The following is a 16,291-nucleotide window of genomic DNA, read 5'->3' on the forward strand; positions in this document are numbered from 1 at the left end:
GGGCCAACTTTTGCCGAGATATCACATGTAACAAAGAAGTTACAAGGGATTGAATGGCGACATACTGAAATCACCAAAAAAGGACTTGGCACCGGGGGGAAATACCCATGGCAGTTAAGGGGTTAAGACAGTAAAGCCGCAGAGGAGATATCATTTGTAAGGTAGCTCAGTTAATTAATTCTCCAAATGCAGATTGTGCACAGGAATATGTAACACCTGTGTTCAGCACCTGGCTTAATCTTTTCCGGTGGGATAGTAGGCCGAGTGAATGCATTCAGCTTCCGATGCAACACAGCATTTTTCAGGTCAATTGGTTCAGAAAAAGTGGTGGAAAACACTATTACTGTCACTTTTTCTAATTTGCCAGATTTTCATGCATTTTCTTGGTGGAGTCGAGTGGACACACCAGGACCCCCTGTATTTCCCGCTCCACCAGACAAATGTGGCCTTTCTGCCAGCATGGATTCTCATGCTGGAAATAAGGAAAGGGATTCCTCTGGGATCTGCTTGGAAATTAAACCTGGTAAAAGCGGCCGTAGTCCAGAGGAAGCCATTGTCAATTCCACCAGCAATCGCTAATTGCGTGAGGTATTTACACTCTTCCAAAGTGGAAAAGCAATGTGATTTCACCTGCCTTTTACGCTAAAATCTTCCCTTTTTTTGGCGGAAAAGTAAAAATGTGCGTCAATGGAAGTGGTCCACTCCATGCAGTTTACTTTGCACCTTGATGCTTGGGGGTTTTGCGTGATGCTACACATGTAATAAATAAATAAATACATTTGACATGACCCCAAATAAATGCCAATTCGTGATCAGAATGAGTGTGCATGGCATGTCGCTGGTAAGAGGGTGTCCTGTGCTTGTTGAGTGCGTTGGTAAATGCCCTTAATTGCCATCTCGCGTTAAGCAGGTGCTGAAACCCATCAGTGTGGATTGCGCAATAATAAGTCGACAGAGGTATTTCAAATGGCCAATTTCGCTCTTTGGGTGACATTGTCAAAGTGGGAGAATGTTGCCCAGCATGTGCCACTTTCTCTGCGGCGTGAATTGTGCCCACCCCAAGGAAGAAGTGTGAAAAACCCACAAGGGCACTGTGCCCTGTTCTTTCTGTGTGTGTCTTCTCTACAGGGCAACAGATGCCGACTCAGACATGGGTAAGTCTCAGGTGGCAAGCCTGTACCCTAGTTGATGTGGCAATCTGGATTCCAGACTTCTGAGGCTGATAACATTAGCAGTATTGAGTTACATGCCACCTGACAGGTATGTGTGATAAAGTTGCAAAGCAGAGCTGTTAGTGGGCTAAAGCAGGAGGCAATGTCTGCCCACCCTCAAAGGGTACGCACAACCAAAGGTAATAGGCCCCTCCCCCATCATGGCTGTAGGGGGCAGGCTCCAAAACAGGGCAAGAATGCCCTCCAATCATCCATGCCCACGAGTAGGGTACCCCTCATGCTCCAGGAACCCTGTTGAGCAACCTCTGTGCTTTCCAGGTGATACTAACGTTATTTAAAGCCAGATGTCTAAAAGGTAATCGCTTAATTGCCGCTGGAAATTAGCTACTGGCGTGATCAAAATGTCTTAACCAAGTGTGACATCATCTCCTTCCTTTATGATCAATATATGTGCTCTCGCGTTTCTTCATCCACTGAATTACTATTAGAAACAAAGACAAGAGTAGTGTCTCTTGTGTAGGCATTTGGAAGGCAGTTGCCAGTCTCTGGCATAATATGCCCATGTTCTTCCAATATTGGCTAGCTGTTGCCCTCTTATGGCCAGGTAGAACCATCATGGCAGTGACTGGCAAATGCCTTTCCCGTGCAGACAGAAAAGCGGAAATAAGAGGCCAATTCAAGACACGGAACCAATAGAAGTTAAGACAGACTGCAGCTGCCTTCGCTGTTTTAGGGAGAATATGTTGAGTGTTCAAGCAAGGAGGTATGTATTAAGCAAGCAAGCAGTGAGGCAAGGGAGAGGTAAGGAAAGGCCAGAGGGGCTCTTTGAATAATGTAACAGGGCAGAGTCCCCATGCTCTGCCGTCCTAGTAACATATGAGAGAATCAAATAGATCAGGCTTTGCAGCAAATGTTAAACGAGAAAGGAACAGAGTCAAGCTCTGCATTCAGAACAACAAAGGCAAAGAAAGGCTAGGCTGTGTAGCCAGCATGAGATGGAATAAGAGGGACCAGACTCATTGTGAGAGGCTGGCCCGGCCCTCGCAGGGGCGCTATAGAGGCAGCCCATATAGCGTGCTGCCCCTCTGACCACCCCCTGGGTCCACATACACCCCACCTACTAGGCATCCGCCGGGTCCGACACATCTGGCTGCGGACCTGGGGTGTGCTTGAGATCCTCCTTGTTTGTTGTACCCTCTCCCCCTCCCCCCTAGAGGACAGTCAAAGCAGCAACATCACAGACCTGGTCCCTCTACTCCCATAACAGGGCTTACTCAGAGGTACAAACAAGATTCCCTCTTTCTTTGAAACAGCCATCTTTCCATTCCAAGAGACACACACGTCTCCTTGCCCCACACAAAAAAAGTAGCAACTTGCAGTTGGTAGAAAAAGCTTCAACTCCTTTATTTGGCAGGAGTCCACTTACAGGTGATCTGCCTCTTAAGGAGCTGGCATCCTAGCTGTGGCCCATTGGAAGTAATTGTTATTTGCTCTCTCTTACCATGAGCTCATAGTCAGATGAAAAATCCACAAATGCTACATAGAAAGACATGTTCTTTGCTGCTGCATCCTTTAATTTTCTTCTGTTTTCTTTTCTTCTTTTCTCTTGGTTTATACAGTGATATTTGTAATTTAATACGTACTACTATTTTAATTCTAATTTTGTGAAAAGTCGAGTTCTTTGACTAAAACACAATAAATAAATAAATACATAAAGCAAAGTCCCCAAGATGTCCCCTGTCCCCCCCCAGATTTTATGTATCTCCTACACCCCTGAATTCAGGGAACTGAAATCGCTGCATGAGAAAGAGGGCCTGCCAATGGGACAATTCTTGTGGTACCAGAAACTCAAACACAAGGCCAAAATGAGGTGGAGAGATTGGCCAGATGAACCAACAACAAGTCCCCTAGTGACAGAAATGTACAATCTGAGCGACCGGTGGAGGCCAGTGTCAAGGATCTATGCACAATTAAACGACAGGCCCAACCCCCGTAGTGCCACACTAAAGACCAAATGGGAAATGGACACTTGTGAAGACACCACAGACAATGAGTGGGAGAGAGCACTGAAACACCCAAAGGTAGTTTTCCAGAAATGCCAGATTCAGACTAATATAAACAAACGTCCTATACAGAACATATATGACCCCCAAAAAAGTAGCAAGCTTCAGAAGGCAGACAGAGGTGCAATGCCCGTGGTGCAACTGCGATGAAGTCGACCTAATGCACATGTTCTGGGGATGCGAGAAAGCGAGTACCCTCTGGGCAAACATAGAACAGACATGCAAGAAGGGTGGAATCAAAAGATATGACTGGACACCGAAAGAATGTCTCCTGGCACGTACCCCAGACTGAGTAAGATCAAACATATAGTGAGGGTGATGGACATGGCATGAATACTGCCAAAAAGAGAGCTAGCAATGTCATGGAAATCAAAAAGAGGCCCACAATACGTACGATGGAAAAGGGAGATGGAACGATGGACAGCTGCAGAGAAGGAGGGGGACACCAATGATACATTTGAGGCATGGAAGGCAGTAGTAAGAGGAGGCGCACAGGGAAAGACGCGGGTGTAGCACAGCGGAAGGAGAATAATAAAGCAAACCGCCCTCGTAACCAGACTAAGGAAGGACAGAGACACATCACCAACCCATTCCTAAGCAATGGATGAAGTCATAATTGTTTAAAAGCATGAAGACAATTAATGTTTGTTACTTGTTTATAATTTTAACTAAGTATGTATTGCAACCACAAGAATGGTGACGAAAATCAGGGGGGGAGGCAATTGATAAGTTATGTATGATCTCAAAATGGCAATAAAAAATATTTAAAATAAAATAAGCACACATTGATTAAGACAATGTCAGGTTCAAACAGTTAGACCATATGGTTAAAGTGGTGTGATCAGAATCCGTTGATTCTATTGAGGTCATTTGTTTAATCAAAACAAGGAGAAGGACTTCCATTGACAGGGGACTGCAGAGCAGTATTCATCTGAATTGATGTAAAATATAAATGGGTCCCAGATCGATCGATATTTAGCAACTATATTGGTGAGTGTGCTAGTAATATTTTCCATACATGCCAAGTTTTGGAGCACCTCATATGCAGCAATGGAGCTTTTACAGATCTCCAATTCTGGGTAGTTGTTGAGTGCACTGCTGTTAGCATGTGATTAGCCAGTTTTTGAATGTGTCACTCTCAACGTAAAAATCTCTTGATCATCTAGGTTGACCCAAAAAATTACTAAAGGATTCAAAGGCAGGCAAATGTTGACTGTTATAAATCAACTTGGAAATGTCTGTTCAGAATAGCTGGATTATTGTGCCACCTCCATCACATTTTTGATATTTTCAGTAACTGTAGTGGCAATGAATATTTCTCTAGCATGGGGTCTGGCATAGATTCACATGCTCATGAATATTCCCCGTCGTCAGGCTGGGAATCCTCGGTTAAAAAAATACAGTTCCGCTTTAGCCTGAAAACTGCTTGTCTCCTCTAAAACCAATCACTGTTCTTTGGGTCATACTACCCCATCAAATGACAGTTGTTTCCCTAAGCACCACCCCTGTGGCCATCTTCAGATTTCTACTGCACCTTTCAGTTTTGGGAGTCCTTGCTCTTCGAGTATTGTGATATTTATTTGATTTTTGGTGTACATGTGATATTTTTTCTCTAATGCTTTTCATCTTCAAAGGTTGCGGTTGACTACCTGCAGAGGGGATCCATTGTCTGTGAAGATCTACCTCCATTGTTGGGTCTTCTCTATGAGTTTTGGAAAGGCCCAGGTTTTGGCCTACTTCGCATCTCGACGATGTCCGTGGCCAGCAAGAGAAGTCTCTTCGGGGCCTGTGAGAAATGCAGCTTTAGGAACGTTTATGCTAAGGTTTGGCACCTGAAGTGCCTATATAGTCTGCACCCAGACCAGGATGAGGACGGATGCAAGATCTGCTGTACACTCCTGGCGAAAACGAAGCAGAACTTTAATCACATGGTGGTGGTGTAGCTCAAGGAGGGCGAGGCCTCTGACTCGGCCTCCGGGCACAGTCATGCCTCTTCCAGGGCCGGCCGGTCCCATGAACATGCTCCCTCTAAGAAAAAGAGGTTGAGGTCCTTTGAGGATGCCCCTTCCCAGGGGATCCAAAAGAAGGCTTCTGATTCGACAAAGGTCACCATCGCTCGAGACCTAATTCGGGCAGGACGTGTTCCCTGTCTCCATCTCCGTCCACAGTGAGCCTACCGGTCGACGAAGGAGAGGCTCATCGAAAGCCCAGTCTAGGACATCATTGTCCAAGACCACGACTTTGTCTGTGACTACTTCCTCTTCCAAGATGCCCAGCTCATCCATGGCTGCCTCGTTGACGACCACGACCCAGTCGACGATCTCATCTGTGTCCACCTTGTTGATGGTTCCGTTAACGACCACCATCGACAATGCCCTAACCATTTTGTCTTGCTCCGACAGGGAGCACTGGTATAAGCTGGGGCCGATTTTAGACTTCCCGATGGACATCAAGAAGGCCGAAGCCCTGGCCCTGTTCCAGGAGAGCAAGATGGCCTCGGACCATGCCATAATGGTGGCTCTGGACATAGCAGACACCGGATTACACCAGATGGGCAATGGGGTGGCCCCCTGATGCTAGGGTTGGCTTAAGGCCATCAACCTCTGGGCAGATGTCCAGTCGAAGGTAGTGGACATGCCCTTTGATGGGGAACATTTTTTTCAAGGCTGGAGAAGAGACGCTCCAAGCAATTAAAACCGATACAGAGACGGGACGCTCGTTGGGGACCCTGCTGCAGAGGAGGTCGTGCTTTTGGTTCTCAAGAGGAAAGGCCAGCAGTTCATTCAAGGGGTATACTACCCCCTATCATCAGCCCTCTCACTCCACAACCCAGGAATCCTACAGAGGCTGCTCACACGCCTACAGTAGGAGATGCCAGCCTTGTTGTCCCTCGCATGCCAGGATGCAGGTACCAAAGCAGGCCTGAACCGGCCATGGACACAGGCCCTCACTTTCGCACCCCAGTGGGAGGCCGGCAAACAAACTTTGTGGACCAATGGAAGACCATTACCACGGACAAATGGGTGATAGACGTTCTTCATCAAGGGCACACCTTAAAGTCCGACAGGCACCCTTGCCTCCTTCCTGTGGCACATCAAGGACTGCACATGGCTCAACTGCTGCAGTAGGTTCAATGAATGATTCGAAAATGGGTGATAGAGCCAGTCCCTCAGTGCCTCCGGGGCTCCTAAGTGTACTCCAGATACTTTCTGGTATGGAAAAAGTCAGAAGGGTGGCAGCCAATCTTAGACTTAAGACGCCTCAACAAATACTTGAACTCCCAAAAGTTCAGGATGGGCACGTTGCAGCTTGGGCTCGACCAGTTGGAGGAAGGGGATTTCCTAGCAATGTTGTACCTGGAGGACGACAACTTTTATTTCCCCACTCACCCAAGACATCAGAAGTTCCTACGGTTTGTAATGCAGGGGGTGGCACTATCAGTTCAAGGTCCTGCCCTTTGGCCTGAAATCGGCGCCAAGGGTGTTCATAAAGTGCTTGGCTTCGGTCGCAGCGCTTCCACGCTACATCTGCTCCAGCTCTCACGCTCTGGTGAACCAACACACAGCGGAGACCAAAAGCCTTTTGACAGAGCTGGGATTCTCCATCAACTATCCAAGTCCTGTGTGGAACCATTGCAGGGTGCTTTGTTCCTGGGCACCCATCTCAAAACCGTTACATGCCTGGCTACCCCTCAGAGGGGAGGGTGACAGCCATCCTGGTGAAGGTACAGCGCCCGTGATTGGTGCAATCCACAACAGTTCGAGCCATCAAGTCTCAGTTGGGCATGATGTCCTCCTGTATCCACCTCTTTCCCTTTTGCAGGCTCCAGGTGAGTCCTCTTCACAAGATTCTGGATGCCCAGTGGCTGCAGGTCAAGGGCGCTTAAACGGACAATATTGCCATCACCCATGAGTTCCGACAAGCTCTACAATGGTGGAGAGTATGCCCACATCTCAAACAAAGAGCTCCCTTCCAAACCCCACCGTACCAGGCCACAGTCAATATGGATGACGCCCTGGAAGGGTGGGGGGTTCACACCGGACAGTCACACCCCAGAGGCCTTTGGCTCCTGAAGGAAAAAGACCTCCAAATCCACATCCTGGAGCTGCGGGCAGTCTTCTGGCCCTCAAATCATTCTAACCTCAGCTGCGGGGAAAGGTGGTGCAGTTCTTCACAGACAACACCACCACCAGGTTCTACATCTGGAAGCAGGGCGAGACGCACTCCCCTGTGCTCTCCCTGGAAGCCCAGTCCCTGTGGCACTCAGCCATTCTTCAGGACATGTCCCTTGTCCCCTTTCCCTGGTGGGCACCAAGAACACTATTGCAGATTCGCTCAACAGGGAGCTGCGGTCCTGCCAAGAGTGGGAAATTCATTGTGCTCAAGTATCCTTTCTCTTCAGCAAGTTTGACCTCTTTGTGACGGCAGCTAGCTCCAAGTGCCAGAGATTGGCCAGCAGTTTTTCTCAGCCGAGGAGCCTGGAGGATGCTTTCTCGTTCCCATGGGACGAGCTCTCCCAATACACTTTCTCTCCAATTCCACTCCTGCATAGTGTGAACAACACACTCAGACGTTTCCATTGTAGGGTGTTTCTCATTGTGCCGGTGTGGCCTCAGCAGATCTGGTACCTGGATCTGCCCCGTCTGTCAGTGGCCCCGTCCATCCTGCTGCCTCCAATTCCTGATCTTCTCTCCATAGAAAATGGTGCGATTCTGCATCAAGCCCCAGTGTCTCTAGCCTCATGGTCTGGCTCCTGCAGTGCTAGAGTTTGGACATTATTCCCTGCTGCTTGAGTGCAAAAGATCCAGGCAACAGGAAGAGCTTCCTCTATGCTGTCTTGTTACGGACACAACTGGAAACGCTTCATAGTGTGGTGCAGTTCTCAGAAGATTACGACTCTGCGGATTACAGCTCCTTCTGTATCTCCTTTCACTGGCCAAGGCTGGCTTGGCTCAAACCTCTATCAAGGTGCATCTGGCTGCCATATCCCGCTACGGCAGGGTGCCTGGTAAGCCCTCCATGTGGTTCCACATCTCGTCAAGGAGTTCCTCAAAGGCCTGGCTCCTGCTCCAGCTTGGGAGCTCATCTAGGCGCCATTTGAACTGATGCATCAAGCTCCTTTTAAGTTTCTCTCATGCAAGACTGCTTTCCTAGTGGCCATCACCTCGGCCAGGCAGGTCAGGGAGATCCAGGCCCTCTCCTGCAAGCAGCCGTACTTGTCCTTCCACGCTACGAAGGTTGTGGAGCAGACCCACCCCAAATTTATGCCGAAGGATACTTCAGAATTCTACCTCAACAAGCCTTTGGTTCTGCCAGTCTTCTTCCTGAACCCTTCTAATCCAGCGGAAAGGATGTTGCATTCAGTAGACGTTACTCATGCCTTGAATTTTTATGTGCCACGCAAAGGATTTTCGGAAAACATCTCAACTCTTTGTGGACTATGGCCCAGCGGGGCATGGGAAGGCCCTGTCTAAGGCTTCCATTTCCAGGTGGCTCCCTGGCTGCATCATGCACTGATATCATCTGGCCAGCAGACTTCTTCCAGGCTGGCCGAGAGTCCATTCTACCAGAGCCATCGCAGTGACGACTGTGTTTCTCTCTGGTGTTCCCCTGGTTGACATCTGCAGGGTTACTACGTGGAGGTCCATCCACACCTTCACAAGATTCTACTGCGTCGAAAGGAGTTCTCGGGAGGAGTCCCGGGTCGGCCAAGTGGTGCTACGTAATATGTTTGTTTCAGATGAGTCTGTTCCAGCGGTAAGTGTATTACTTGTTGAGCCTTGCCACCTCCCGTGGTTGTGTATATGTACTGCTGTGTAATTGTGTTCATGAGCATATGAATCCATGCCAGACCCCCTGCTAGAGAAGGAACAAGTTACATACCTGTAACTCCTGTTCTCCAGCATTGGTCTGGCATATGCAGACCCTCCCTCCTTCCCCTCTGTGGCTCTTCTTGGTTCATTCTGCCACTTTACGTGCTCTACTAAATCTGAAGATGTACACCAAGGACACCCCCTCTGCTTCAATCGGACGTTCTAATTGAAGTTGGCCTGCTTCTGAGAGAGAGGAGAGTTGTGCAGGTCACTAAGCTTTTTGTTGTTAACCGTCTCCGCTCTCTTTACCAAATGTTTAACTTTGAGGGTTTATCTGATTTTCAAGGCCCACCAGATCCTTTCAAACATTTTATATAGTCCCTAGCCTGGAGTCGACGTAGCTTATAAGCCAATATTTTGTTTGCCTTATAGATTTTTGGCATGATAAAACTGTTTAGTATGCACCAATGCTTTGGTTACTTTATCAGTGACTAACATATCCATTGCCCCTCCAGCAGCACTTAATCTACAGTAGATCATATGCAAGCCCATTTGCTTATGCTCTTGCTCCTGCCGTGAAGCCTGGGTTTCAAGATCACTCTGTTGGGATTGTAACAACCTATGTTTTGTCGTAGATGATTTTATAATGAGCCTCACTTCTAACTGCCAGAACACATGGACTGACAAGTGCCTAAACGATCCTTCAGCTATGAGAGCTTTAATTTAGCTTGTGCTTAAGATTGTCCATGTTAGGATCCGAATGCAAGAACAGTAGCCTGCGGGAGCGCATTAGCTTAATACGGGGAGTTGAGAGAAAAGTCTGGCAGAGACCGGTATGGGAGGATGGCATTTATTTATTTATTGTTCGCTAGTTAGGCACTTATACAGTAAGTATATTCTGTTTCAAAGAGCCCACAGGGCAACATGGAGGGGACAAGGGGATAAGAAATATTATCATATATAAAAAATTACAAATATAAATACATTGGGGGGGGGGGGTAAAGACAAAGCTACTGTGCCTTGTGAGTGTTCAGAACGTGCAAGTGCAGAAGGACGGGGTAATGGGGTAGGTGCTGAGGTGCTCATGGGTGAACAACAGGCGAAGTGCAATGTATGGTAAGTGCGAGCGTCCAGGGTGGAGGTTGAGCCGAGCCAAGTGCTGAGCATAGACAGAAGCTGTGGGCGATTCAGTGTGGGGATCAGGGCCCCGAGGATGCAGAAGGGCCCTGGACACCAATCAAGCAACTGTGAGATTAGCAGAGGGGGAGGGGGTAAAGAGGGAAAGTCTTGAGGAGCTTCCAGAATTTAAGAAAGTCCTACTCAAGACGAAGAGGTCCAATAAGGGAGCCAGCTGAGAAAAACAATCGACCTCCTGCCCATTGTTTGGAATGGATGAGTACGGGCTCAAGGATTATGTGATGTTTGTTCTGGTGAGTGAGGAAGGGATGAAGAGGAAGAGTAAACCCCAGGCTCTGATAACAATCAGTGGGCATTCCATCATTCGGCTAATTGGCTCTGGTTCAGATCCCCACCGTTCTTGATTAGTAGACCTCGACAGGAGTGTTTCAGAGTTGGAGGTGGAGAGGAAATTGCAACAACCCGACATTCATGTGAATGCATATGGGGTGCTCCCATGTACATCATTGGGGTGTGGGTTTAGGCCAGCCTTGGATTCGAGGGTGTGGATGCTCATAAGAAAGGTTTACTTGTCAAGTAAGGGTGGCTGCCTTCTTGGCTGATATGAACAGAGATATTTTGTAATTACCCTCAACCACAGTATATCGTCTCTTGTTTTGGTAGCAGAGGACAGGCCATACCATGGTATTGAGTGCAGGTTTAATGAGGATTTTGTGGAATCCCTTGAGTGCTTGAAGTGTTTTCTGTACAAGATTGGGCTTAGGGAAGCGGCCAGCGGTTCACAGTGTGCCAAAAACCATGCACAATGTATTTATTAAAGAGGAATTAAGACTGTAAGCCCAAGGAGTAGTGGAACCTAGAGAAGTGTTCTAGTTGTGCTCCCCTGTTGCAGTTGCCTGGAACCAAATACAGTTGTGAGCCGATTATGGAGCCATGGAAAATATGAACTTGTCGATAAGTTCCCTCTTTTCAACACAGGAGTGATGATTGGTGGGGAGAGGAACCTTATTTTTATATTAGATATGACGTCAGCTTATCATCAGGTTAAACTACATCCACCCTCTGATAGCATTACCACCTGTTATGGAAGAGTAAAAGGACACGGGCCCTTTAAGAGAAAAGTGAAAGCAAAAAGGAAGAGGGGCGGGGCGGGAGGAGGGGAAGGGGTAAGGGACGAAACAGCAGTTGATGTTTAATAAAGGAAGAGACAAGACACACACTGTGTCCGTGCTTTATTTCGCGCCCACACAAGCCCGTAACAACTGACGACGAGCAAGGAGGGACCCCGAGCCTGAAGAAGCAGCCGTTGTCACAGAGGGACCCGGCGCCAACTGCAGTAAGCAGAGGATTGATGCCGGTGAGGAGAATCCAGCGATACATGCCGTAGGAAGCGGAAAGAGGACCGAGACGTGCACCGAGGTGCAGAGTCACGGAGGGACCCAGCAGCGTCGTGACAATGCTGGAGAAGAGATCCAGCGGACAGAAAAGTGCGGTGAGCTGCGGAGTCAGAGAGGGACCCAGCGCCACCTGTTATGTGCCAGCGCCGGAGAGAAGATCCAGCACGCCGGCCGCAGAGAAGGTACAGGAGATACGCAGCGAGGCGCCGGAGTCGAGGAGGGGCTCCAGCAAGACGCCGAGCGACACCGCCGACAAAAACAACGAAAGAGGATGGCAGTACGCCGCGCCCAGAAGAATCGGAGGTGCCGTGCACACGCAGGTACGGAGACAGAAAAAAAGAGAAACGCAACCGCCCACACATCATACTCTCCAGAGAAAGGAGACAAAGGCACGCGCCAGTGACTATTGCATTCCACTCGAAAGCGAGGAATACAAGGCACACACCAGTGCCAACCATAAGCCACTTAAAAGCGAGGAAACCAAGGCACACGCTAGTGCCAACCATAAATCACTTGAACGCGAGGAAACTAAAGCACACGCCAGTTCCAGCCATAAGCCACTTCAAAGCGACGAAAGCAAGGCACACACCAGTGCCAGCCTTGAGCCACACAGTACTTGAAAGCGAGGAGTCGCAGGCACACACCAGTGCCAAGCCACTTGAAAGCGAGGAGTCATAGGCACACACCAGTGCCAAGCGACTTGAAAGCGAGGAATCATACGCACACACCAGTGTCGACCCACTTGAAAGCGAGGTATCATACGCACACCTCGGCCCCAACTACAAGCCACTTGAAAATGAGGAAGCAATGGCACGCGGAGCCACATGAAAGAAAGAAACAGAGACACTTGAATACAAGGACCGAGGCAGAAGCGGCACGACCACGCCCGAGCATCAGCAACCATGTCACAGACTGGGAGCGAAGCAGTAGACATCACAGCGCCCACCACACCCGGTGTGACACCCACCAACCCGGTCTCTTTCCTACGCCGCCCGAACCCGTTCTCACTAGAACCTCAGGAGAACCAAGGACAAAAATGGCAAGAGTGGATGGATGGACGAGTTTGAAAAATGTATGAGGGCGGTAGGAAACCAAGATGCCCCAAACAAGCTAGACATCTTCACAAATCTGGTGGGGAAAGACATAAAGAGTGTCATCAAGACCATTCCGACAGCAGAAAGGACGACATACCAAAAACGAATTGAAGCCATCAACAGCTGCCTAGTAGTCGTCCCAGATAGAGACTATGAATGCTACATTTTCAATCAGTGCACCCAGATGCCCCAGGAAACGATCGGCCAGTTCATATTACGCCTACAAAGGAAGATCACATATTACGACTTCGCCAACTTTAACGACGACGAAGCCATCCGCCTGAGGGTCATAGAAGGATGCCTGTCATCAATATTCCGCAAACACTTACTGAAGAAACCCCAACCTTTGAAAGAGATAGCTGAACTGTCCAGAGTCAATAAAAAATTGGACATCCACGCGGCCCACATAGAGAATCCAAAGAAGATAGACTCTATCGCGGCCATCGCCACTATTCAAACAAGCCACAAATACAACAACACATACAGACAAGACCAGTGGAATAACGCGAGACGCTCACCACCAGAAAGACAATGCTACCGGTACGGGTTTGAATTCCCACACAAGGGCTAATGCCCTGCAATAGGACAAATGTGTACGAGGTGTGGCCAAGAGAACCACTTTCAGAGCATGTGCTGGGAAAAGACAACCCCACTACCAGCATACCGGCCACCCAACCAACAAACAACTGTGAGGAGATTTGAGATTCCAAGACCCTTCAACCCACGACCATACCCAGAACGGGAGTATACCAAGCATGCCACCAACCCCAGGCCCGCGGCCAATGCTGGGTTCATCTGAGCGGTTCAGAATCTGCAGGTAGACCAGGCGGACGAGACATACGCCAACCAAGAACAAATATACGACATGCAATCACATCCCGAAGAAGAACGCCAGAGGGAGAGTGTCACCAGAGACCCCTACGAAAACCCACCAATCGAAGAACACCCAACAGAACAAGCACAATATGCAGAATATGACCGATACAGCAGGGAGTACGTCCGCCTCATCACAGAAGCCTCATACGACAGCATGGCACCTAGAGTGACAGTACACCTAGGAGGAATCGACACACCGTTCCTGGTAGACAAAGGCGCAACCGTCAACATCATGAGCCACCTGACATACGAACACTTAGCAGACAAGTTCCAATTGCAACCATCACACGCCCACATATTCCAGTGGGGCGCAACACAGCCGCTGACTTCAAAAGGACAATTTGCGTGTGATCTCATCCACAGGGGTAAAAGAGCTCAGACGATGATAGACGTCATCTACAGTCCGGCAACGGGAAGGTGCCTACTCAGCCACAAAACAGCTGTCGCCCTACACCTCATCGACATCCACTACAACGAATCAGAAGCAATTCAAGGAATACCGCCTGACTCTCAACTCATACAGGCCATCCACCACAAAGCCCTAAACATTGAAGATCTAAAATCCATCTATCCAGCCCTATTCGAAGGAGTGGGCATGCTAAAGAATAACGTCATCAAGCTACACATCGACCCAAAGATACGGCCAGTACCACAGCACCCCAGGCGGGTAGGGTTTCATCTGCAAGCAAAAGTCACCCACGAGCTGCAGACACTATTGAACAACGACATTATAGAAAGAGCGACAGGGCCCACACCATGGGTGTCTCCACTTATAGTCGTCTCCAAAGCAGATGGGTGCCTCCACCTCTGCGTGGACATGAGGATTCCCAATACAGCCATCCAATGGGAGAGGCACCCAGGCCCAAACATCGAAGACATATTGATAAGGCTCAACCAAGCCACTAAATTCTCAAAATTGGATCTCAACCAGGGATACCACCAACTTGTCATCGATCCCGCATCAAGACCCATCACTACATCCACTACCCACGAAGGCCTATTTCGCTACAAGTGACTAAACTTCGGGATCTCATCCGCTGCCGAAATCTTCCAGGAAACAATCCACAGACTAATTAGCCCGGTCACCAACGCATTCAATTACAGTGACAACATCCTCATATTCAGAGTCACCCAAGACCAACATGACACAGCCCTACACCAGGTCTGCCGCATCCTCCAAGAAGTCGGACTCACACTCAACAGCCAGAAATGCGAAATCAACACACACACCCTATGCTTCTTTGGCCACATATTTTCAGACCAGGGCATCAAGGCTGATCCGGACAAAATCCGTGCCATAACGAATTTACTCAGTCCAAAGGACACCTCTGAACTCTGCTTGTTCCTGGGCATGGCAGGGTACTGCGCTCGCTACCTCCCACAATACGCCTCACTGACGTGTCCACTCCGACAGCTGCTGAAAAAAGATCAACCATTCCAGTGGACAGACCAATGCAAACAGGCATTCTCCACCACCAATCGCCAACTAGCGTACTTCAATCTGCAATGGCAGACTGAAATCACCGTAGACGCCAGACCAGTAGGGCTAGGTGCGATCCTGGCTTAAACCGATCCACAGAACAATGCCAAAACACACATCGTAGCGTACGCCAGCCGTGCACTCACCACTATCGAACAAGCAAACTCGCAGGCAAAGCGCGAGAGCCCGGCAGCCGTATGGGCATGCAAAAAGTTTCACCACTTTGCCATCTGACACACCTTCACACTCATAACAGACCACCAAGCACTGCTAGCCCTCTTCGGCAACCCGAAGATAAAAATGCTACCGCGCATTGAGCGATGGGGCATCTGCCTCCAAGAATACAATTATACAATCATCCACAAACCTGGAGGCGACGCAAATCCTGCAGACTATCTGTCTCGACACCGGGATGGGACGTCCGACAACACACTACAAGGAGAATCCGACGGATACGTCGCCTACCTGTCGCTCAACGCCCTTCCCCGACCGTCACGGCACACTGTTCGCGGAAAAGAGCAGAGCAGACCCCACCGTCAGGGCTGAAGTACCACGGCTGAAGTACACCTCACCAACATGAACAAGTGGCGACAGGCAGCCACCAAATTCTTTGAGCCGGGGGAGGGGGGGAAGTAGACAGAAGAGACCCAGCCAGAATGGGAAAAATACACAACGAGCTGGCCACAACAAGCCAAGGCATGCTACTCAGAGGGAACCGCCTGGTAGCACCAAAAATCCTAAGGAAGCCACTGGTCATGATCGCACACGAAGGCCATCGCGGCGTGGCCAACACGAAAAAGATATTGCGGAACCAGGTGTGGTTTCTCCACATGGACACCATTGTGGATGACACACTAAGACCTTGCAACCCATGCCAAGTAAATGCAGCCGGCTCCCCACCCTGTCCACTACAAATAGTCCCGCTCCCGGATGAACCATGGCAACGCGTGGCACTCGACTTTTATGGTCCACTGGAAGAGGGAGGCCACCTTCTAGTGGCTATCGACGAGTACTCACGATTCCCACTGGTGAAGCACGTGCAATCCACAGCCTTCCACCACGTGGTAGGCATCGTAGATGAACTATTCAGCGAGTGGGGCATCCCCAACACAGTGAAAACGGACAATGGGTCCCCATTTCAGGGACAGACATTTAAGAAGTTTGCAGCACACTTGGGGTTCCACCACCAAAAGATCACACTGCTGTGGCCACTGGCCAATGGCATGGTGGAACGCTTCATGGCAAACATTAAGTGCACA

The sequence above is a fragment of the Ambystoma mexicanum genome, chromosome 3q (genome assembly GCF_040938575.1).
Source record: "Ambystoma mexicanum isolate Mex_15411 chromosome 3q, UKY_AmexF1_1, whole genome shotgun sequence".
In the NCBI taxonomy this organism is placed as follows: domain Eukaryota; kingdom Metazoa; phylum Chordata; class Amphibia; order Caudata; family Ambystomatidae; genus Ambystoma; species Ambystoma mexicanum.